Consider the following 24181-nt stretch of genomic DNA (forward strand, 5'->3'; position numbering starts at 1 on the left):
CCTGAGATGCTCAGTCTATTCTCCAGCTACAGCAAGCTGCTCAGAATCACCGCTTGGTGTAGACGTTGGCTTCCTCAAAACCACAATCATGAAATTCTCCTGTCCCCAGCCGAGATCATCCAAGCCGAGATCGCGTGGCTAAAAATCATCCAACAACAGCATTGGAGGGAAGAACTCAGACACCTTACAACCGGCAGCATCAAAAAGGGAAGTTCATTAATATCTCTCACTCCCTACCTCGACGACAAAGGCATTTTACGAGTCGGAGGAAGACTCAAACATTCATTACTTTCCCTCGACGAAAAACACCCAATAATCCTGCCACATGATTCAAAATTCTCATCCTTGTTGATAGATCACCTGCACACGAAGACACTACATGGCGGAGTTCAACTCGTCCTAGGAACATTACGCCAGCGGTACTGGATTCCCCGAGGACGGAACCTCATCAAATCACGTATACGCCAATGTGTCACATGTACGCGATGGCGGGCGGAGCCACCGCAACAACTCATGGGAAATTTACCACGGTCACGAGTAACTCCAGCAAGACCGTTCCAATTCACTGGAGTTGACTACGCAGGACCAATCGCCTTGAAGACTTCACCAGGACGAGGACACAAGACCACCAAGGCCTTCTTCGTCATCTTCGTATGCATGGTGACCAAAGCTGTGCACTTAGACATCGCTTCCGACTATTCCACACAAGCCTTCAAAGCAGCTTTAAAACGATTCATCTCAAGAAGAGGACTCTGCACCGAGCTCTACAGCGATCGAGGTACCAACTTCGTAGGCGCAAACACCGAACTGCAAAAGCTGATCAAAGCTGCAACGAGCGAACACAACTCCTTCACAAAGGAACTCGCTCAACTGGGCATCACTTGGCGGTTCAACCCACCAGCAGCTCCACACTTTGGCGGGCTCTGGGAAGCTGCCGTGAAATCTACAAAGTTTCATCTTCGTCGAGTCATCGGAGACGCTTCGCTCACATACGAAGAAATGAGCACCGTCCTCTCACAAATCGAGGCGTGCCTAAACTCTCGGCCTCTCAGTGCACTGACTGATGATCCTGACGACGTCTCGGCCTTAACCCCGGGTCACTTTCTCATCGGTGCACCCCTCAATGCACTTCCGGAATCAACGCTTGCGGACACGCCAACATCACGATTGTCCCGCTGGCAACAACTCACCCAGATGCGAGATCACTTTTGGACAAGATGGTCCCGCGAATACATCCAAAGCCTCATCCCAAGAAACAAATGGCTCCAAGCAAGGGACAACATAAAAAAGGGTCGTCTCTGCCTCATCCGAAACGAAATCACTCCTCCATCAAAATGGCCGCTGGGACGAATCATCGAAACACTACCAGGAAACGATGGTCTTATCAGAGTTGCCGTCATAAAAACCGCCACAACCACGCTAACAAGACCAATCAACAAGATAGTTCTCCTTCCAATTGCTGCAGAAGAATAACAACAATATCACTATGCACGCATAGTGAGGCGGGCGGAATGTTCACAACAACGTGAACACAACTCGTTGGTCGCGCGCCTTCCAACTCACGCGAGGCAACCAGCCTCGCGTGCTTTCTAATCACGCGACCCAAAAGAAAGTGTGACGTCACGCACGCCGCTCACGCCACCCACGCAGCTGAGCGCGTTGCGTAAGCGCCGAACGTGGTCTCCCGCTATCAAGGATCCACCGAGGCTGGAATAAAAGACGGCCGATCAGACCGATCGGCAGGACACTTCGAGTTCTACACCTTGACGCTTCCAACCGACTCCGAACGACACTGCTCCATCTCATCATCACGACAACGACTGACTGACCAAGCTGACTGACTTTACAACAGACTTGACGACGCAACGTTATATGACGGACGCCTTTTATCTGGCTTCGGCCAGCGACAAACAAAAATCATCTTCATCAAACCCGCCTGTCCCTTGGACACTACACCTCATAGACGTTCCCGCTCGACCGCTCACAAGACCACCAGCCGTGCTACTCTCCTTGTGGGATGTTCGCCGAGCGCGACTGACTTCGCCGAGCTACTACCGGCACATCCCACCTCCTGTGTCACCATTTCCTGAACCGCAGCGGTCCTTTGCGACAATTGCCACCCAAACGACGGACAGCGAGTGGGAGTCTCCTACCAAACCGACTGAGTACCGCCGTCCCTCAACGCCTCCCAGTTCGCCGGAGAGAAGGTACACTCCGCCACCCAGGACAGTGACCGATCCCTCTAGACGACTGACATCATCACTAACGCCGCCCAGTTCGCCGGAGAGCAGGTACACTCCGCCACCCAGGACCGTGACCGACCCCCCTAGCAGACTGACATCAACGCTGACGCCTCCTTCCCATTGCATTGTAACTAAAACTGCACCATGCATCACTTGGCAGCCATGTAAATAATTGTATATATTGTAAATAAAATAAATAAATAGCATTATACAAATTAAACACCACAACTCACCACACCTTCCAAGCGGCTCGGTCGAAATACAAGCTCCCAAAGAGCGAACAAAAATCATCATTGAGCGGTGGGATGAAATCCAGAAATTTGTACAATTGGACCAGACTACTCTACTAGAGCTTATTGATTTTTGTTACGACTTGGGATATTTCGTGTTTGATGGCAATTTTTACCTTCAGAAGGAAGGATGTGCTATGGGGAGTCCAGCAAGTCCTTCAATTGCCATCATTGCAGTAGATTATGTTGTTTCAATGGCGTTGACTCACCTTGACTTTGAAATTCCGATCATTAAGTCGCATGTTGATGATCTCTTCGCAGTGGTTCCAAAGGATAAAGTAGACATCATCTTAGATGTGTTTAATAGTGTTGACAAGGACATCCAGTTTACCTTGGAAGTTGAGAATAACGGGAAGTTGCCTTTTTTGGACATACTAATAGAAAGATCAGAAGATGGTGATCTTATAACTTCTTGGTTCAAAAAACCGTACAGCTCAGGAAGAATTTTGAATTTTAATTCCAATCATCCATTGAGCCAGAAATTGGGAGTTGCAAAAGGGTTTTTGAACAGAGCCATGCGCTTGAGTCATGTGAACAAGACCAAGGAAAGTATTCGCATGGTTAGAAGATTACTGTCATCTAACAATTATCCAAACAAGGTCATCAGCAAGTGTGAGAAAATTGTATCCGAGAGGATTAGAAACAACATCAGGAGCAACAATGTCAACAGGAATTGGTCGTTCAGCAGATTTCCCTACATAAAAGGCTTGTCACCAAGACTGGGATCTTTATTCAGGCACACCAACTGCAAGTTGGTATTCTATAACGTATTCAAGGTTAAGGATCTATTTTCCCGACCTGGCCTGGTATACAGGATTCCGTGCTCGTGTGGGAAATGGTACGTTGGACAGACCAGGCAAAAATTAAAAGCCAGAGTGAGACAACACAAACTTGACTGCAGACCTGAGAAGTCCATAAAAAACAACAAAACAGCATTAGCGGAACATCACTTTGTTGAAGATGGTCATAACTTTCAGTTCGAGGATGTGGAGATTTTAGATCTGGAGAAAAATTACATGAAGAGAAACCTAAGTGAAGTGATTTTTATTAAGGCGATGAATTGTGTCAATTTTAGATCCGACACGCAAAATCTCAGTACAATTTACAGTGACCTGATAAATGATGTTAAGGATGTAGTGAAGCCATAGTAATTATTTTATTTTACTTAGAGGTTGAACTTTCGCGCACAATACGAACAGTACTAGTCATGGACAACAGAGTCATGTTGACAATACAGATAATGCGACCTCCACACGTACTATCACACTGTGTGAGAGTAGTACAGTCTGTGATTTAAGAGTCACTACGTTTGACATGTGTATTTGTCCATCATTATATTTGTCCATTTTATTTTATTTAAATTGATTTATTGGCACAATGAATTTATAATTTTATTAAAAAAAATGTATATATCTGTCTAGTCTTATTTAAACATATTTTTGACTTGATGTTATGGACCAGAGGATTTTAACGATGATTTAACCTCAAAAGTAAATATTTTGTAATTTTGTTCAGTTTATTATTTCTGAATTTGTAACTTACATGTATCATGTCTATTGTTTCATGCAACTTGATTTTAAAGTTTATGTACATCTGTTACAGCTTGCCTGATGAAGTTGGAAAATAAATAAAACCAACGAAACGTTGCAAATTTTGATAAATTGAATCTGATCAATTCTGTCCAAGTTCCCAAGAAAATTTATTATTCATCACATCTATAGGTTTTGTTCCTTGTGTTATTTTCAAATGTTCATCTTGTCTTAATTTGAACTCTTTTATTACATCAAGTCCAATAAGGAAGTCATATTCAAAATTTTTTTGATCTATTACGTGGACGTCCATATCTTTTTCTATATCCAAATTTTTATTCTTATGTTGATCACGGCTTGTGGTCATTTCACACTATTAATCGTGAGGAATGTTTCGGTATTAGTCTGGGCTGACTTTTTTGGTTTTATCTTTACTATTCTTGAACTTATTAAAAAAAAGTTTGACTCAAAATCGTAAAATGCTTCTGATCCTAGAGTATTGTTCAACAAAATCTTTATTTTGATTAATGGTGTGACTATTCGTTTTTTTCCTCATCAGCGTATGAATCCATCTGTAGAAACGTGTTGTTATTCTCTTTGAATTCAAACCAGCAAGTATCTTCATTATGGTATCGGTTGCCTTTGTGTCATTTCAAACATATCTTACATGGTAGTTTTTGGTTTAATCTTCTAGCGTGGTTATTATTTGTTTTTTTTTTATACTCCAAATTCTTATTTTTTACTAAATATTCATATTTACCGAGTTCATTGAAAAGGTCCTTCAATTCTGTCAGGTTTTTCTTTTAATCTCATTCAATATATGTTTCGGTCGAACTGTTCCTATTAAATCTATTACAGTACCTCTATCCATAGATTTTCTGACTTCACGTAACAATCGTACTTTTTTCATAGCATAATCGACTAGTGAATCTTCTAGGTATTTAAAAGATATAGCATACTCTTGTTTACATATGTTTCACAGAATTTTGTTTTCCATGTATTCCAATCTGAATGTATTGTCTCTTTAATGAACATAAAACTATACCAATCCAGGACATTTTTGTCAAGGAAATTTTGAAGCATTTCAATTTTTTTTCATCTTCCGTGATTTTAAATCTTTCACATTCTTTTTCAAATGATTCTAACCATTGTTTTGCATTAGAATTCTTACTCATATATTTATTTATTGTATACTTTTCAGATAATTTTTTTAAATTCATTGGATTTTTTTTCTGTTTCTAACATTTGTTTTAAATTTTCAGTGAGTGTATCTGTATTTGAAGGTACTTGGTGTTCTGTCTCTACTTCTTCTAGCAAATAATCTGAGAAGCACATGTTCCCACTTTTGTTTATTTATGCTTGTTCAATTTCAGGTGTAAGTGTTACCCATACCTTTCTTTTCCGGTGTCGTTTTCCATAGCATTCTTCACTTTTGTGAAAATCTCTGTTTAAATCAATTCTTTATGCAGTGGTGCTTGCTGTAATTCTAATGAAATATTGTAGGTTAGGTTTTCTTCCGACGTAATTGAGGTGAAGCAGCATAGGTTCGTCTTTCCATTCGATGATCCTTTCACGGTGATTTTAAGCTGAAGACGTGGCATTGTAGAGTATTTATAGCGAATTGTCATTTTGGGATGGTTAATTCATTCCTTGTATTCAAACTCTTTCGTAAATAATCAAACTATTGCGTTGCTGTAAGAACAAGTAGGTTTTATTAGAATTATGTACATTATTTACATGAACTTCAATTCCCATTATCACAAGTATTACCTGTAAGAATAAGAAACGACAATTAAGCTATATATTCACTATTAGAAGTTTCTTCAATACAGTTTTAATAATTTGCATGAACTCTTTTGAGAACCTTTCTCTCTTATGCCACTTGGCCCACTGCCCCTGCTCCTGCTCTGTCTCATTTACTCTCTCATATCGAATCATTATAGCGTGCGCTATTCAAAACGCACTAATAAAATACATTAATTTATTACATATAAATAAATTATTTGTGTGCTCTGCATGTGTTCGAAGAACGTGTGCGGGAGTAGGATAAAGAGGCTTCTAGAAGACGAGTGCGGAAGTGTGAGTCATCGACACCGACACGAACAATGCTGTGCGTTGGGTGCTTCTGGCTTCCACGGCTCTGGCCGGCGGAGAGCTCGACAACACTGACGCATATCAGGTAACACCGATGGAAGACCAGCCTGGAATTCACTACGATCAGGCGGCCCCCTCCATCTGCAACACGTGGACTGGAGGGTCACCGTGTTTATGGAATTGGATACTTTCGTTAATAACCTCCGTTCCTGTCCTCTCTGTTAGCTTACCGTGCCAAGCGATAACCGGCCGAGGCACGCCACCAAGTGCTAGAAGATATACGAAGAAGTGGTGAAGAACGCGCAGAGTGGACGACCATCCGCGGCAGAGGCAAAAGAAGCGCCAGGGTCATCATCACCTCCAAAATCAACTGAGGCGGTGGCCACAGCCGCCCTGCCAAAGCTAATGGAGGTGTCCCTGCCTGCGACGATGATACCCGCGGGAATGATAATCGCGAGGGAAAAGTAAGGCGCGGAGTTTGCCCGACATGCGTAGAAACGGCGGCCGGCCAGCACTGGGAGGAGTGCTACCTCGAGCGCTACGTATCAAACCGGAGGCCGGGAGGCAGCTACTGCACCCTCTGTAGCCTGAGCGTTGGTAAGCGACCGTGTCCCCACGCGGGTCACTGCGTGGAGGCCTTCGATCGATTCCTCAAGACGAAAATGGACCACACCAACACAAATCGCGAAGAAGGGCCGCCAACCATACCGGACAACGCAGGAAGGACAACAACGTTCTACCGCCGCGCTACTGTTCCAGGGAAAGACAAGGGTGTCCGAACAGCGAAGAACACGAAGGAGAAGGGAGTACAGACAGAGCCGATAATAATTCAGGTCAGTGAAGAAGCTCCCTTCCTAATCGATTACAGGAAGCTGGGCAAGACCATGCCCCCCGCGGTGCGGTCACGCATCATGGGGGCGTTGGGTCTTGCTCCAGCGTGAACTCGAGATGCTCCTCGGAACCGAGGATGTGGAACCGAAGGAGGTCGAGGGGAACCTCGTCGAATGGGAAGAGCCATCGAGCGGGACACCACCTACGACCCCTTTTTAGGATAAACCTTGCGGAGGCCTTGCAAGGTGAACCCGAGGAGAGGGGAGACCCCAGGGATGCTGCGTCCACCGAGGATCAAAACGAAAGTGACAACGCAGTCGGCGAGACGCGAGGTTAACCAAGCGACGAACCAGCGGCGCAGTAACCAGGAAAGTGAAAGTGAAGGTGATTCACAAAACGTGTCGCATGTGTGTGGGTATGAGCATGTGTCCGATGTACGGAAGCTGCTAATCTCGATTCACCAAGTATCATGTCGTCAAGGGTAAGCCGTCCCTCCAGTGCTGGTGTCACCGTTGGCCCGGCGCACTGAGTCGATGGGGGCATCGACACCTAAGGGGGGAGGGATGTCACGTCCGCCGTCTGAACACATACATATGAATATATTATTATTCTGATGAACATTACTTTTAATGTTGACGAGGAAGTATAAACTTGAATCTGGGAATTATTCTCAAACCACAATTGAATTCATATAATATAACTCTCTTGTAATTCTGTTCGTGGCACGACCAAAGGACAGCGGTGCAGTTGACCGTTGCATCGTCAGCGTTCCCGCGCCCGCTGGATCCCGGGTATAATCAACACCAGGATGAGGCGAGCGCGAGATCACACGCTTCGAGGATGAGCATCGCGAGGCGAGCCTTTGTCTCAAATTTGCGAAGTCGACGAAAACCTTGCTCGCTGTCCGACGCTCAAAGGGTGTCGTACGAGCGAGCGAAGTCAGTCCCATTAGAGAAAGGGTCAAACCAACGTCAACGAAACCAGGCTCCTTCAGAAGATATCGCGTAAAGAGTATATCAGTCTTTGAGCGTCACCGACGATTAAGGAGAGAATTCCTCTAATTCTATACGCGATGTCCAAAGCGTCTTGCGTCGTGCCGTTAGCCTTCCGAAACTAGACATTGAGTGTTAAAAGCTGTGCCACGAACTCCTTAGAGACGTGTAGAGTTAATCGTATGTGAGTGTAATGGTGTGTGTGAGCCATTCTGCGGATTCGGAATTGTAACCACTGAAGGGTAGATGTGTGAGTGTGAACATCTAGGTTCAGAACATTTCGTAACGCTGCTTCCTCGTCTTACATTTTCGCTTGCTACTTTCATTTGTGTATTCATTGAAGCTTGTATTCCATAATCATTTCTAATGATATTAATAATAAATCCTCCACCCAATTTCCAGGATCGCCCTGTAGAGGACGATCACCTACTTATCTACCTAAAAATTAACATAAATCTCTAGGCTTCTCGTAGAGGGTTGAGTAATCGCGTGCGAGACCGTTCGGCACATGACGCGTCGCGTGACCAGCATCGAGCCAGCTTTGCAAACACGAACATCGGGGCCTAGTCCAACCGACAAGATATATCCCCAAGCCAAGGGCTAAGTCTCTACAGATCGCAGCGTGGTAACTACTCTATCGAGTACAACATCCCGCCAGGTACCTAAGTCGTCTACAGACGATTCCGAGTCTCGACATAGAACTAGATGACCCATGACCGACCGTTCGAGGCCAGTCCGACGAGCGGGAAGATTCCGACGAAGGCCGAAGAGCCCTCCCGGCAAACAGGGCTCGTACGACGACCGGTTCGTGGACCGGCCACCTGGTAAAGTCACATTGTTTTGAGCCTTTCGGCCCACGAGACTCCTAGAAATATCGTTGCCCCCTTCAACTAGAGAGGATGCGGCCTTCGAGACAATCAGGCATAATCCTACGGAAGGTAGCTTCGCACCACCGACCGCTCGACCGAGTCCGTGAACCAAATGTCCGAACCTGCGGTTCCTCTCGCACTGAGCAGGATGACCATTGCAAGGACGAGTCATCAGTAGGGTAAAACTAACCCGTCTCACGACGGTCTAAACTCAGCTCACGTTCCCTATTCGTGGATGAACAATCGAACGCTTGGCGAATTCTGCTTCGCAATGATAGGAAGAGCCGACATTGAAGGATCAAAAAGGGACGTCGCTATGAACGCTTGGCCGCCACAAGTCAGTTATCCTTGTGGTAACTTTTCTGACACCTCTTGCTGAAAACTCTTCAAGCCAAAAGGATCCATAGGCCATGCGTTTACAGTCTCTATGCGTGCTGCACATCGAGATCAATCGAGCTTTTGCCCTTCAGCTCTACGCGTGGTTTCTGTCCTCGCTGAGTTGGCATTAGGACACCTGCGTTATTCTCCAACAGATGTACCGCCCCAGTCAAACTCCCTGCCTGGCAGTGTCCTCGAATCGGATCCTGCGGAAGTATGATCGACGATTGGCCGAAGCCTTACGCCACTCTTACACGCTTCGCTCTAGAACACCGTGACAGTCGGGACGAAAGTCCTCGACGCACGCGCTCCGCCTAACCGAGTAAGTAAAGAAACGATGAAAGTAGTGGTATTTCACCGGCGATGTTGCCACCTCCCACTTATACTATGCGTCTCATGTCTTCGTACAGTGCCAGACTAGTGTCATGCTGAACAGGGTCGTCTTTCCCCGCTGATTTTTCCAAGCCAGTTCCCTTGACTGTAGTTTCGCTAGATAGCAGATAGGGACAGTGGGAATCTCGTTAATCTATTTATGCGCGTCACTGATTATATGACGAGGCATTTGGCTATTTTTTTTTTTTTTTTTAATCAATTGTTGTGTTTGTGAGTTTTTTTCTCTAAATTATGTGTGCAATAGTTTAATGAACAAGAACTTTACCTTCATTCATAGGCTATAATTACAATTAGCACGTGGCGTCTTATTAATTATTATTGGTGTAATTGTGGAATTGGTCTTTCTTGTATGCTGATCACTGAGCAACTGCTTCTTCGCGCTTTTGTGACTCTAACCCCAGTTTGAGCTGAAAACTCAGAAATTACGGAATACAATAATAAAAATTTAAAAAGTTTCGAGCGAGGAGAGAGAGTAATTGTGAGAAACTACATTGGTACACAAAAATGGGAATATGGCACAATAGAAAAAACAACCGCTTTATTACATCGTCTCATTGAATTAGACGATGGTCGTGTTTGGAAACCACATCTGAATCAAGTAGCTGAAGCAGGCGAAAAGACTAGAATGCAAAATTTGAATTAAGTAGAGGAGTTTGAATACTTTGTTGAGTGAAATGAACAAATTTGTGTCAAACAGACAAAGAAAAAGAAACAAAAAGTTACAAATGTAAATCGTTAACATAGTCCTAGAAGACTAAGAAATACAGATGCTTTAACTCCGCCGATACATCACCCCGAAAGAGAAAATCAAATTACTATTGATCACGAATCGTTTAGCTCGGCCATTTGTTAAAGGATTATATGGAGCTGTAAGTTTTGATTGAATTAAATTTTTTTCCAGAAATTTTTTAAATTCAGCCGACGTGAATGTACTTCTATTATCTGGCACCATGATTTTGGGCAAACCAAACGTTCAAACAGTTCATCATTTTTCTATAGTTGTACCGGCCGTCATGTTTTCAACGATATAAATTTCTGGCCACTTGCTATACGCATCTACCATTATGAAAAACCATTTTCCATAAAAAGGACCAGCATAATCAACGTGTACGCTTTTGAAAGGTGATCTGTTGGTTCCCAAGTATGCTTACTTTTGTTAACAGGATTATTTTCATTCATATTGCATTCAAAACAGTTTTCAGTTATTTCTTCGATATTACCTTGCATATTTGGCCACCAGCAATACCCGCTGGCTAGATTCTTGATCTTTACTACTCCAAAATGGCATACGTGCATTTCCTGTGAGATTCTATCTCTTAAATTTTCCTGAGTTAATACTTGATATCCCCACATCAACATATCATTTTCTAAGCAAAAATCATTTATATTGCAATTCCATACATCTTTGGAGCTAAATTTCTTGCCTAAGGGGCCGTCCATTAGTCACGTGATCTTTTTTTAAGCTTTTTTCAACCCCCCCCCCCTTGGTGATACGTGGTTAGTTTGAAGACTACCCCCCCCCCCCCCCCCCCCCCCCGCCCAACATCACGTGTGTTTTTAGTATCTAAAAAAAATCTTAAATTTTTTAGAATATTTTAGAGTATTATCTTAAATACAGATATAAAATATAATCTTATGTTATTCTGAAATTAAGGACCATGATAAAAATGTCTAGATAGAAAGGTTGCAGGTTGTTTTTGATTTGCATGAAAATGATGATAAACGGATGATGTAATCATGCGAAAATCATATATTGTACTTAGTACATGAACCTCTTTAATGTACATTGTCCTCGGACCACGGATTAGCAAGACATTCTTCAACACTAACAACTGGATAAGCATCTTGCAGATCAGTTGTTTGAACTGTGCTTTGTTGAAGATCAACGTCAGTTTCATCAAGCCACTCGGTGTCATCATTTTCGCGCACAACGCAGAGAATCTCTTGGGGTGATTCCAAGAGACCGAAGCAGAAGAAATGTAGCAAACGTCTTGCCATCATGCTCTTGAGGCTTCGGAATACATAAGCCACTAGACGTCTGCAAAATTGGGTAAGGAGGTATAACGAAGCGTTCCGAAAGAATAGATCGAAAAGAACTCCGCACATATCCACAGCAAGCGTGATTATCACACTTCACCACCTGGTAATGATATCATGATATTTTAATTGTATTGTCGAATAGATAAGAAAAATAAATGATGAAATAATAATAAGTGAGATTTTACTAATGTACCTGAAGCAAATACTGACTCTCTCGCACATGCTCGCTATACCACTGCGGAGAAGGCAGGTCTGGAATAAAACTTTCAGTACTGTCGTCGGGTTCGACATACTCTGCTACGACGTCATGGCTGTCGATAACCATATTATACCATACTTGTGCGAGGACGTTTCCAGCCTTCTGAAAGTTCATTTTTTCAAGATCATGATCTTTTGTTCTCCCTTGTTCATCCAAATGAGTTCCATAAGAATCATGAGGAAGTATAAATCCAGATAATTCCCGGCTTGAAGGCGCCATTCTTCTCTCGACACGGTTGAACGCGCTTCTGCCAGGTGCATTCGTAAAGATGAATATTGCATCTAGATCATGCTTGACAAAGTGGTCTATGGCATGGGAAATAACCTTTGGATATCTCGGGTTTTCGTCGGGTCCTCCATCAGATGAAATCAAAACAACTGGTTTCAGGCGTCCTTCTTCATCCTGCATAATTTCCTTGAAATTGTTGAGAGTAGCAAGCCTATCAAAGTCGGTAGCATGAGTAGAAACTGTCGAAGAGGAATGTTTGCCACTTTTAATCGCCACGTATGTTGGCCCTGAATACGTGATTGCTTCAGCACGGTCCATATCATTTCCTTTTATGATGCACCCAGCATATACACTGTAACGGTCTTTTCGGGTTCGCCGTTTATTTGGACTAGGATTAACTCCAATTGCGGGGCCCCTCGCAATTAACGAAAAGATGCCGCTATCAATTTACTTTTATTGTTTTTTTATTTAAAACGAAATTCCTGACGTTTGGTATGACCCAATGACATATATCAATAAATTAGGACCGAATAAAATGAGCGTATAACTATCAACGAAAATAATAAATAACTGTATAAATAAAATGGGGACGGTGGACATCTAGGACGACAACAATTCCATAAAAGGCATAATCATAAAATTACAAATAAAAACAAGACAGGTCAGAATATGTATAAAAACTTATCATAAGCGTTCATAGTGGATATTCTTTAGATCCCCCTTTTCCATCTCTTCGGTTGCACTCACGAATTCAGTGCCCGGCCAATTCGAATTCCCTCGTCCGTAATATATTGGTGGGTTCTCCTTAATCGGGAATCCGTATGCGTTTACTTCATTTCGTCGGTTGTCTGTCTCCGTTCGTATGATTCTTCTTTTGAGCGCACCCTCATGACGATCCACCTCACCCGTCGTCTCCCGCTTATTCTCTCGATCGATTCTCTCGTCGTCTCTCGCTTACACCTTTTGATCGATTCTCTCCCGTCGTATCACCGCTTAGGTGAAAGCCCCCCTCCCTACGGACCTACCTATCACTGGGTCACGTAGTCGCTGCTTTGGCGGCTAAATTCAACTGTTACAACACTAGGGATCAATTTGTGCCTTGTAGCAATCACCCAATCATGATCAGGCAATGAGACACGATATTCGACATGCATCAGGAGAGGAGCTGATTTATTTGCCGCTGTCAAACCTACAGGTACCCGGGCTTTATCGTCTTGCGACAGAAAAAACACTTGTTTTGGCCCGAGAACAGATGCCAGCGTTTCCAAGGATCTTATTGTGGCTACACAAAAATGTTGATCGACGTGAGCCTTATGGTGATCTTCCTCAGGGCGACTCAATTTTACAGGCACAGTGACTACATGCCTTTTACTCTCCAAAGTGGTATAATTTCGTGGGAGCAACCGGAGATACGTGCCACTCTTCGAAATTTGAAATCAGTACTCCTTGAGCTTCTCATGGAGGTTAGTAAGTGTTCGGCAACTTCGAACAATTTCTGAACGACGCCGTTCCTCCGCAGAAGCACCAAACATAGCCAAATCGACGATAGTTTTTAACAATTGCGGTTGTTGCTCTTCCATGCGCGGGCGACCTGGGGCAGAACGCGCCTTAAGAAGATTAGCTACATTCGGACTCTGATTGCAAGCAAGTTTAATCTTTGATTTTATTGATAATCTATGTGACTGAGAGTGACGCATATGTTTCTCCTTCTTCCGTAGCTCTTTTGTGCATTTATCAATTTCTCGGCGCAGTTTCGTCACATCACGCGTCTCATTTTCACTGGCGCCCAGAGAATCCCTACGACGAATAGCTAAGTCAAGTTCAATTTGAAGAAGGGAAATCTGATTCTTCAACTTATCCTGTGCAAGAGTAGCATGTACAGGTTGCGGTATAGAACTGCTTGCACTTGGTGTATCCGGTGAATTCTCGTCGCTACACTCCAAATCTTGACCTTTACGTTTCCGAGCAGCTGGAATGACCGACATTCGAACGACATGGAAACATTGAAATAATTGTTTTATCCTACTAATATTATGAATGCGAAAGTTTGTGAGGATGTATGTATATATGTTTGTATGTTTGTAACTCTTTCACGGGAAAACGGCTGAACCGATTTGGCTGAAATTTGAACTGGAGATAGCTTAGACCCTGGAATAACACATAACACATAGGCTATATTTTATCCGGGAATTCCCACGGGAGCGGGGCCCCGGGTAACAGCTAGTAAATTATATATAAGGGACTCATAAGATACTTGATGAAAAGTGGGTGTATATGTGTATATACACACACTTAAATAATCCCACTAAATCATAAATGCGAAAGTTTGTGTGTGTGTGTCTGTATGTTTGTTCTCTTTTCACGCCTTAACGACGGAACGGATTTGGCTGAAATTTGGTATGGAGATAGCTGATACCCTGGATTAATACATAGGATACTTTTTATCCCGAAAAAATGCACGATTCCTGTAGGATCGCGGGTAACACCGTGGGGCAACAACTAGTTATTTAGAAATTAGCGCTGCAATTCAATTTTTCTTTATCATAAATTTGTAATACATTTGGGATGTTTACTACCTGTTGAGGTGCTTTCAATAGTGTCATTGCCTTTGACAGTGATTTCGGAACAAATCGGTGAGACGCACATCGTAGACGTAAAAAGTTTTACAGGTAGACTTGCTCATTGGATGTCATTGACAAAATAGGAATGTTTTCGCTGACATTCTAAAAATTTAATAATTTAATTATCATCGTGCAAGTAAAGATAATATCTTGCAAGTAAATTAACCATCCCCAGTACTCAATTTTATTTTTTCTGATATTGGAATAAGAATTCAAAACGGACGCAAACCATGCATATCCTCATATTTTCACTAAAATAATGGGTATGTAATTAATATATGTATGCAAGATAATACTGCCATTTTCCATTAACAATGAATCTTTCAGTTCAATAGTATGAATTATGAATAAGTAGTAATAAAAATATTGTACATTTTATTACTGTTTATTAGTAAATAAAAAAACGCCAAATGTGTTACAGTAGCAATATAACCTTTACTTTACACCACCACGACTTACGTTTTACTTTGTTTTTTATGTTTAATGAACCCATGCCTAGTAGACAAGATTTAGCTCAATACACCTACTTTTTTAAAGTTCAGCGAGCAGTGATTAATGTAGGCATATGGGGCTACGTGATGTGTATTCAGCATTTTTTATGAAATGAAATATAATATTCCTATGCGCCAATGACTACTGCTAAAACTATTAAAAACCTAAGAGATTATTCAAATAACTTTCTTATAAACCTAAAAATAAAATAATATCTTTTGGATTTAAGTAAAACTTAATGTAGATATGCTATGCATATTTTATCTATATTTATTTTTTCAAAATCAAAAATGTTGTAAGATTTAACACTAGTATTTATACTGTAAATAAACTATAGGTAAAGTCTTATTCATTAGGACTATCCCCTTGAATAGATACCTACTAGTTTCAACTTACCTTTTTAGAATTAGAACAATAATAGAGAATATTGGAAAATTTCTTTGCTTGGTGCTTTCGGCGGTAATCTAGTAGAAGATTATTCGCCCACTTCATAAATTCTTCTTTTATAGTGTATTTTTTTTTCGCACTAGCCCACAACTCATTGAATTCTTTCTGACAGATAGTAGGTTTTTTTCCTTTCTTATACTCTGCAAAAAAGTCTTTATACAGATCACCTACTTTGAACATTGTTTTATTAATGTAAAACGTACTAGGTATGATAACGGTTTATGTATGTATTCGGCGCGAAAACAATAAAATAACTGGCGATTTGCGTACCGAGCCGGGCGGTCGTCGGCGGCGCGTGAGAAGATACTTCGTTTGTGGCCTAGTAACGGCGAGTCAAGGTCACACTAGACGCCGCTTTTCGATTTGAAAATCGCGCGTTTGAAAAAATGATGAAAAAATAAATACACGTGATATCTTATTACACCCCCCTCCCCCCCTGTGACATTTCGTGATTTTTGTCAACCACCCCCCCCCCCCCCCCCCCCCCTTTTAAGCCTCACGTGATGATTGGACGGCCCCTAACCTTGAAATTTGTATTATTTCAGTTATTTTCGTATCGTTTTTATTTTCTTCAATAATTTCTTTAGCTGCAACTGGTAATTCATTCAATATATCATTGTGATACACTCCAATTCTAATTTCTATTATTTTCGCATTCTTCAGGCTAAACGAATTTTTTGTCATTAGTAGATAGGATATGACAGTTCTAGACCAAAAACATTGCGTAACCAGGTGACGTAACCATGTGACGTAACCGGTTGACGTGCCCACAGCGGCCATTTTGACGGCGGCCATTTTAACGGGGGACCATTTTGACGGAGGCCATTTTGATGGCGGCCATTTTTGACTTTTTGATAGCGGCCATTTTGACGGCGGCCATTTTTGATTTTTTAATGGCGGCCATTTTGATTTTTGCTTAGTCAGACGAGCGGCCATTCAGACAGCGGCCATGTTGATTTTTGCTCAGCCGGATGAGCAGCCATTTTGATTTTTTACCGTCGTACAGTTTGATAATGTGATTTTCGCTATGACGTCACCAGTATCATCGACCGATTTCACCGTCTGACGGCGGCCATTTTGATTTTTCTCGTCGGACAGTTTTATAATGTGATTTATTTCTTGGTCGGATGAATAGCCATTTTGATTTTTCGCCGTTACCCGTAAACTTTCGCGCTAATAATTTGCCCCAGGCGAAAAATAATATTTTCCATGTACTTCGAGTACATTCTTCTGCGTTAAACGACCGGCTGGCGACATCGCAATTAGATTTCGCGCTAATAGTTTGCCCCAGGCGAAAAATAATATTTTCCACATACTTGGAATACATTCTTTTACGTTAAGGTAGTACCGTGATAAATCACTTTTCTTACAATATCTTTCAATTTTTGAATAGACATAATTTGAAGTGTCTTTTATACGTAGGAATTTTTTTCAACAGTCCTTGCGGTACTAAATTTTGCAATATTAGCGATCAAAAGTCGTACAATTTACATGTATTCCCTATCCCGACCGTAGTTAGAGTGAGCATTTTATTTAATAACAGCCATACTTTTCTTAGAATTTTTTTTAAAAACTGAGAATTATTAATTGAGGATATAACAAGTAATTTTCTTCAAAAAAAACATAAACAAGCCGTATTCATTTTTTTTGTAAATAATTATTAAAGTTTGTTGCTTTTAATGATTTTCAAACTTTCTCTCATAACCTGACCCGTGAGAAATAGTGACTTGGCAACGTTGCCTCACGCGAGAAGTTCAAAATGCCATAAAGGCCCAACGAATTGAAATAAATGTCAGAACTTTGCGGATATAGGTTAAGGTACAGGTTTTAATCGCGACGTCATTGTGTATTATTTTCAGTCTCCAATTATAACTAACCTCAAATTGATTTCATAACAATACATTTCTCTACAACACATGCTTAAGGGGATTGAGGGGCAAGAGATACTGAGTTAGAATGCAACGTTGCCACGTCAGACAAAAGACGCAATGGGAAAATTTTTATACGTCTGCACATGTAAGAGGAGGCGCAAAGGTGTAATGTATCTCAACTACTTTTTACTTTAGTTATAATGTTTGATACGGGGGATATTTCTCTGGAAGTTGAGGACTGCTGCTATCACGGTACTACCTTAATCGACCGGATGGTGACATCGCAATAGATAGACAGGGAATGTTGATATCGATCCGTAAACTTTCACGCTAAAAGTTTACCCCCAGGGCGAAAATTTTACATTCGAAAAATATTAATAAGATTCATTGTAGTTATATATATATATATATATATATATATATATATATATATATATATATATATATATATATATATATATATATATATATATATTTCGAATTACAGTTACACCTAATTTGAAGTAAAGCTGGGGATGTTCCCCACAATAAGATAGGTCGGGAATGTTGATGGCGATTCGTGAACTTTCACGCTAATAGTTTTACTCCCCAGAGCGAAAAATAATATTTTTTACATACTTTGAATACACTCTTTTGTGTTAATTGACCGGATGGTGATGCCGAAATTGGATAGGCCGAGGATGTTGATGATGATTCGTAAACTTTCACTTTCAAGAATTTATTAGGGTGGAGAGTGTGGTTAGTTGGTATATAAATCGCAAGCTCATTCAACACGTTATATTGTTCTCAAAGTTTTCCCATTGCGAACTTCAGTATCCATAGTACGTCAAATTTATAAAATCTACATCGAACGTGATGGATCCAAATAAAATTAACCTCGTCTATCGCCTGGAAACGCTACCCACCAAGAGAATGTCAGATCTGGAGGTTGGGGAGGAGTACAGCGTGACGGGGATAAGACGCGTAAATACTAAGCACGGCACGAGTATTCTTCTCGCGCTCAATGAACAATTCGAAATATTTTTACCCACACGAATTGTAAGCCTCATGGAAAATGATGTGGTGCAATTCAACGCCATGCAAAAGACGATAATCGAGGGCATTCTACGAATGAAATATCAATGAGGCGAATACAACAAATTTGAATTTTTGTGTGACAGATGAGCAATTTGAGCGTAACAAACAGCACTGTTCCAACTTGCAATATGGAAATGATCATGGACATTCAAAGTTTCGTTGGCCCCAACGATAAATTTATATCCAAGGAACTTTGCATCATAAACATAAACTCATCGGGTTTGAGCCGCATTCTCTTCAAACCGCCGCGGCGCCGTATGCTTGGGCGGATCTACCAGCTGAACACAAAGCTACTAAGGCTTGGCTAACACGCAATTTTCATGGAATACCTTGGAATGCGGGAATCGAACCTTATGCTGAGGTACAGAAAATTGTAAAAAAGGCCGTTAAATATGCATGCTATGTATATGTCAAAGGTGAGGAGAAGAAACGGTGGCTGACAGAGATCCGTGGTGTGACAAAACAAGTAATAAACATGGAAGATTTACACATTTCACCACTATCACTGGAAAAACTGAAACATATGGAAGAGGCGGGCTGGTGCTGCGATTATCATGGAAACGCTTCAATGGGATACAACTGCGCCTTCGAAAATGTTCAGCGCTTGAAGAAGTGGTATGTCAAGGAGTGCACGGGGTCTCTCACGAAATCGCTCTGTCTTTTCGAAAAACACAAAAAATATTAATAGAATTTATATGTATTATATATATATTTATTATATATATATTATATAATATATTTCGAATCACAGTTACACCTAATTTCCAGTAATATAATTTATTCAAATAAATGTAGAATAAATATATATATATATATGAATGTATTGTTGGAGGCAGCATCTGTTAAAATAAACAAAAATACTTATTATTGATTATGTCTACTGAAATGATCCGAATGAAATTGTAGATTGTCTCCTACTGCTTATGGCGTCACAGGCTGCAGGCAATACCAGCCATTCCAACGAAATAGTCTCCACTATCGAGGAGTTGCGCGAGGCTGGAATCGTTTATTAGCGGCGGATGAACATGGAATCATCATTTGTTCAGTGGCCGTCCAGTGATGAGTACAGATATATTTGGACGACACTCGGAGCGTGGTGGGGGTGAAAAATTCATTCGGGGACCTCCGGGTGTTGGATTCAAAACCACCGCCGATAACCACTACGATATAGACAGCAAACGATTGTGTAATATCGCCGATCCTCGGATGGAAAACGATACCGTTTCTATGAGAGTACTTAACCAAAGTGTACGGCGAGCGAATGATGTGCTCCAGAACGATGTCGAGGGGGGAATTCGTATCATTGAGGTGAAGATTGCAAATAATGCCGAAGAAATTCGCGAGGTTATAGGATCCATGCTTGAAAGTATCAAAAGTTTAAGGCGCGATTTGAATTTGTTGCGGAAAACCGTTGAAGGCATGGCATGGTCGATAATTAAACGAAATGAAAAAGTCCCAACTATTCCAACGAAATAGTCGCCATCGTTGAAGAGTTGCGCGAGGCTGGAATCGTTTATTAGCGGCGTGTAAACATAGAATCATCGTTTGTTCAGTGATCGTCCAGTGATGAGTATAGACATATTCGGACGACACTCGGAGCGTGGTGGGGGTATAGTACATTACGATACGAGTGCGCAAAGAAGGTCGTTCCCGCACTCGCTTCACTCGTGCGGGATTACCTACGTGCGCACGAGTATCGTATACTATTTTTCCTATTAAGTTGCGCAAAGTTCGACCACTACAATTATTTTGAATAATTGAAACGTATGGAACGGTGGCGTTGGGGCACTTGAACGGGGGGGGGGGGGGGGGGGGGGGCGAAGCCCTCCCCGCCCCAAAAAAGCTAATTATAGAACTGTTATAAATTTATTAAATTGAGAAAAATCTGATTTATTCATTATTTTCAATTATTATTAATATTTATCGTAACGTTACAATTTACAAAATGAAACGGTAAATTTTTTAATGACACTGATGTTGTTATAGATACATTTTCAATTCTACAATTTTCATACGACTCTTCAGGAGTTTCAGGAATCACTGTTACTTTTGGGGTATCAGTACATACATTAGCATTTTCAGACGGATTTGGATACAACGTATTATCAAGAATTTGTGTATCTTCATTTTCTACTATACTTGCATCTTCGTTGAGTTTCAAGCGCTTCGAATTCTTCGATGTGGATGGTATGGCACTTTCAATAAAATGACTGATTGCTTTTTTGTTCTGCATGGAATCTTCAATATATCCTTCTGCAACTGTGTTCGATTTCCACCAGCCGTGTCTTTTCAAAACTGTTATATCTGCTTCTGCGTCAACTAGTATCGTAGCAGACGATCTTCGAAACATATGACCCGTATAGAGTTCAGGATTTTCTATTCGAAGATATTTTGCAATTTTTTAAGGTACGCCTCCAACCGTATTAATGCCAAGAGGCTGTAACACGCATTTTCCTGCTCTATATGTCAAAAAGGAGCTGTTTGTTTTGGAATTGTTTGGGCGTTTTTCCATATACTTTTTCACTATTTTGTAAAATTCACCTACTATCGTAAATCTTCTCACAATTTTAGTTTTTGTTATTTGCAATGTTACGAACAAAAAAGTACCATGATCTTTCACGTCATCCATACATATGTTAGACAGTTCTTCCCTTCGACAAGCACCGGAAATTCCCATTACTAGTAACGCCTATGAAAGAGATTATATTAAGTTTTATAATAACAAAACGAATTTTACATGTGATGCAATCAATTTCGACGAGTTTTTAGACTTCTGAGCTTGATTTTTTCAATTCACGACAAGTGTCGCTATACAGAAATTAATATACATGTATGTATACATACCTTCATTACAAGATACTCTGTATCTGGTGCTTCTTTAAGAAATTTGGACACATCAGCTGTGGTGAATACGTTGGATATTTTGGGTTTATACCCCGAGCTGTTCTTCTTTAGCAATCCTAGCAATTGTATATATGTACTGATACCGATATTATCATATGCTTTCATAGTAGTTTTTAGCATAGAATATCAAGCCCATAGTGTCGATGGAGCGTATTGCGTAGACATTTCATTAAAATACACAAGTAAAACAGTTTCGGCGAATGACGTTGTCTTCTTTGTGCTGCGCCATTTCTTAAATTCGTTGTACACTTTTGTGTACTTTTGTTTGGAAATGTTCGGCAATGAATTTAATGCTATATCCTTCGCTGCAGCGAGCATTTCAGCTGGCACATCATGAGACACATCCTCACCCTCGCTATCCGTATCACTTTGTAGATTATTCATACTTATTCACTCACACTTGTTCTCTCTAGTGTTGATGTCAAGCGACTGATACTTTGACGTTCGTTGTCCGTATTAAGAAAACGGCAGAATACAAAACACAGAACGCACGTTTTGACAGGTACATTCCAGAGGACAAAGATGTAAACAAACCGGCGCTCAGCTCTCAGCTCAGCGCGCCGGTTTGTTTACATCTTTGTCGTCTGGAATGTTTCTGTCAAAACGTGCATTCTGTGTTTTGTATTCTGCCGTTTTCTTGATACGGACAACGAACGTCAAAGTATCGCTCGCACGTGTTAATGCGAAGAGAGTGCCGAAGAGATGGCGCGCGCGTATATACCTTGGAATCGCTCGTATACTCTTATACATTCCCGCACGCTCACCACATTCCCACTCGCTCAGCTACATCCCCGTTCGCTCAGTTGCTTTCCCGCGCGCTCTTGTCAACGTGTGGGAAAGTGGTACTTTGCGAACGCAAATGCATGCGCAAAATCGAACTTTGCGCACGATAATAGGAAAAAAAATTTATTCCCGGGCCTCCGGGTGTTGGATTCAAAACCACCGCCGATAACCACTACGATATACACAGCAAACGATTGTGTAATATCGCCGATCCTCAGATGGAAAACGATGCTGTTTCCTTAAAAGTTCTCAATACTGCTTTATAGTCTATGGCTGTGGATATTGTGGATACTTTTTAATCAAATTTCGCGAGTTTCGCGTATAATCACAACGAGAAGTTGAAACAGCTGCGCATAAATAACAAAATCATAGAAAATGAGTTGAGTCGCATCAATCATATTGGGGATCAAGCAACACCGACGCTGGGGGCAGGCCAGCAGGGGATTAGTATCGATTGAGGAACCAGAGTGGTTGGACGGCGATTCGAAAAATTGAAAGGTGAAGAGTGGGGAACAATGAAGGCTGTACTAGCGGCCGAACTTCACAGACAGGCACGACGCAACTATCCGCGCCGATTCGTAGATGTACGCGGACTGGATGAGACCTGGCAAGCTGATCTCGTCGATATGACCGCATACAGCTCGCACAACAAGGGATACAAATACCTGCTAACAATCATCGATATATTTTCCAAGTACGCGTGGGCTGTGCCGATAAAGTCCAAGAGTGGGAAAGATGTTACTGCTGCCATGAAATCTGTAATGACCCAGAGCCGTATATCTACACATCTACACGTTGATCGAGGCAAAGAATTTTACAACAGCGAATTCAAAGCCCTCGCGAAGCATCACAATATCAACATGTATCCGACATTTAGCAACTCAAAGGCGTCGATATGCGAACGTTTTAATCGAACATTGAAAAATAAAATGTGAAAGTGGTTCACTCTCCAAGGATCGTACGAACGGATTAACCCTTTCGCTACGGACGCATTCTACGTCGCGCCGTCCCCGCTGACCGAGCAGTCGCGGCAAGCGTCCGTACTTGCGGAACAACTACAAGCGCCCGTCAGACGCACAATCCCAGGCTATCTTACGCAGAGCGAGTGCAGTCGCTCGTAAATAAAATGCTTAAAAAATTATAACATAATGTTGGGTCACCATGGTTACCGTTCGTACATAACGAGCGTCAAATGTTGGGTTACCATGGTCACCACTAGTACAGAGCGAGCGTCAGGCGTTGGGTGACTATAGTCACCGCTCGGACAGAGGGAGTGGCGGGCGTCGGGTGACTATAGTCACCGCTCGGACAGAGCGAGCGTCCGGCGTTGGGTGACTATAGTCACCGCTCGGACAGAGCGAGCGTCGGGCGTTGGGTGATCATAGTCACCGATCGGGCCGAAAGGGTTAATATTTTGGCTAATTTAATAAAGTCCTACAACTACACCTGACATCGCACGATTCGAATGAAACCGGTGGATGTTAGTACGGAGAATGAAAAACAGCTGTATCGTAGCGTGTACAAGCCTCGGCAAATCAAACGAAGTGATCGGGCGCGGAAATTCAGTGTGGGCGATCGAGTTCGAATCAGCAAGTACAAGAATGTATTCGAAAAAGGCTATACGCCCAATTGGACGACTGAAATATTCACCGTGAGTGAGGTGAAAGATACCAATCCACTGACGTACAAACTTACCGATTATCAAGATCATCCCATCGAGGGGGGCTTCTACGAGGAGGAGCTCGGCAAAGTAAAATACCCCGACGGCTATCTTGTAGAGAAAGTATTACGCAAACGGGGGAATCGGGTCTATGTAAAGTGGTTAGGTTTCGATAGTTCG

At 41.8% G+C, this 24181-nt stretch overlaps 2 long non-coding RNA genes across 2 annotated transcripts in view; both read right to left on the reverse strand.

Annotated features, from left to right (window-relative positions):
• Positions 1-23440, reverse strand: part of LOC124181565 — a 29157-nt gene extending 5717 nt beyond the window's left edge. The window contains exon 1 of the long non-coding RNA XR_006870506.1: positions 23327-23440. This is a non-coding gene — a long non-coding RNA (uncharacterized LOC124181565). The remainder of the gene's footprint in view (positions 1-23326) is intronic.
• On the reverse strand, positions 565-22454 carry LOC124181564. Its single transcript, XR_006870505.1, has 4 exons — positions 22346-22454; positions 1677-1687; positions 1075-1079; positions 565-575 (listed from the first exon to the last, which is right to left on the reverse strand). It is a non-coding gene; the product is annotated as an uncharacterized LOC124181564 (long non-coding RNA).
• Positions 23441-24181: the final 741 nt, after the last annotated feature.

This window comes from Neodiprion fabricii, chromosome 4, assembly GCF_021155785.1.
Source record: "Neodiprion fabricii isolate iyNeoFabr1 chromosome 4, iyNeoFabr1.1, whole genome shotgun sequence".
NCBI classification, from domain to species: Eukaryota; Metazoa; Arthropoda; class Insecta; order Hymenoptera; family Diprionidae; genus Neodiprion; species Neodiprion fabricii.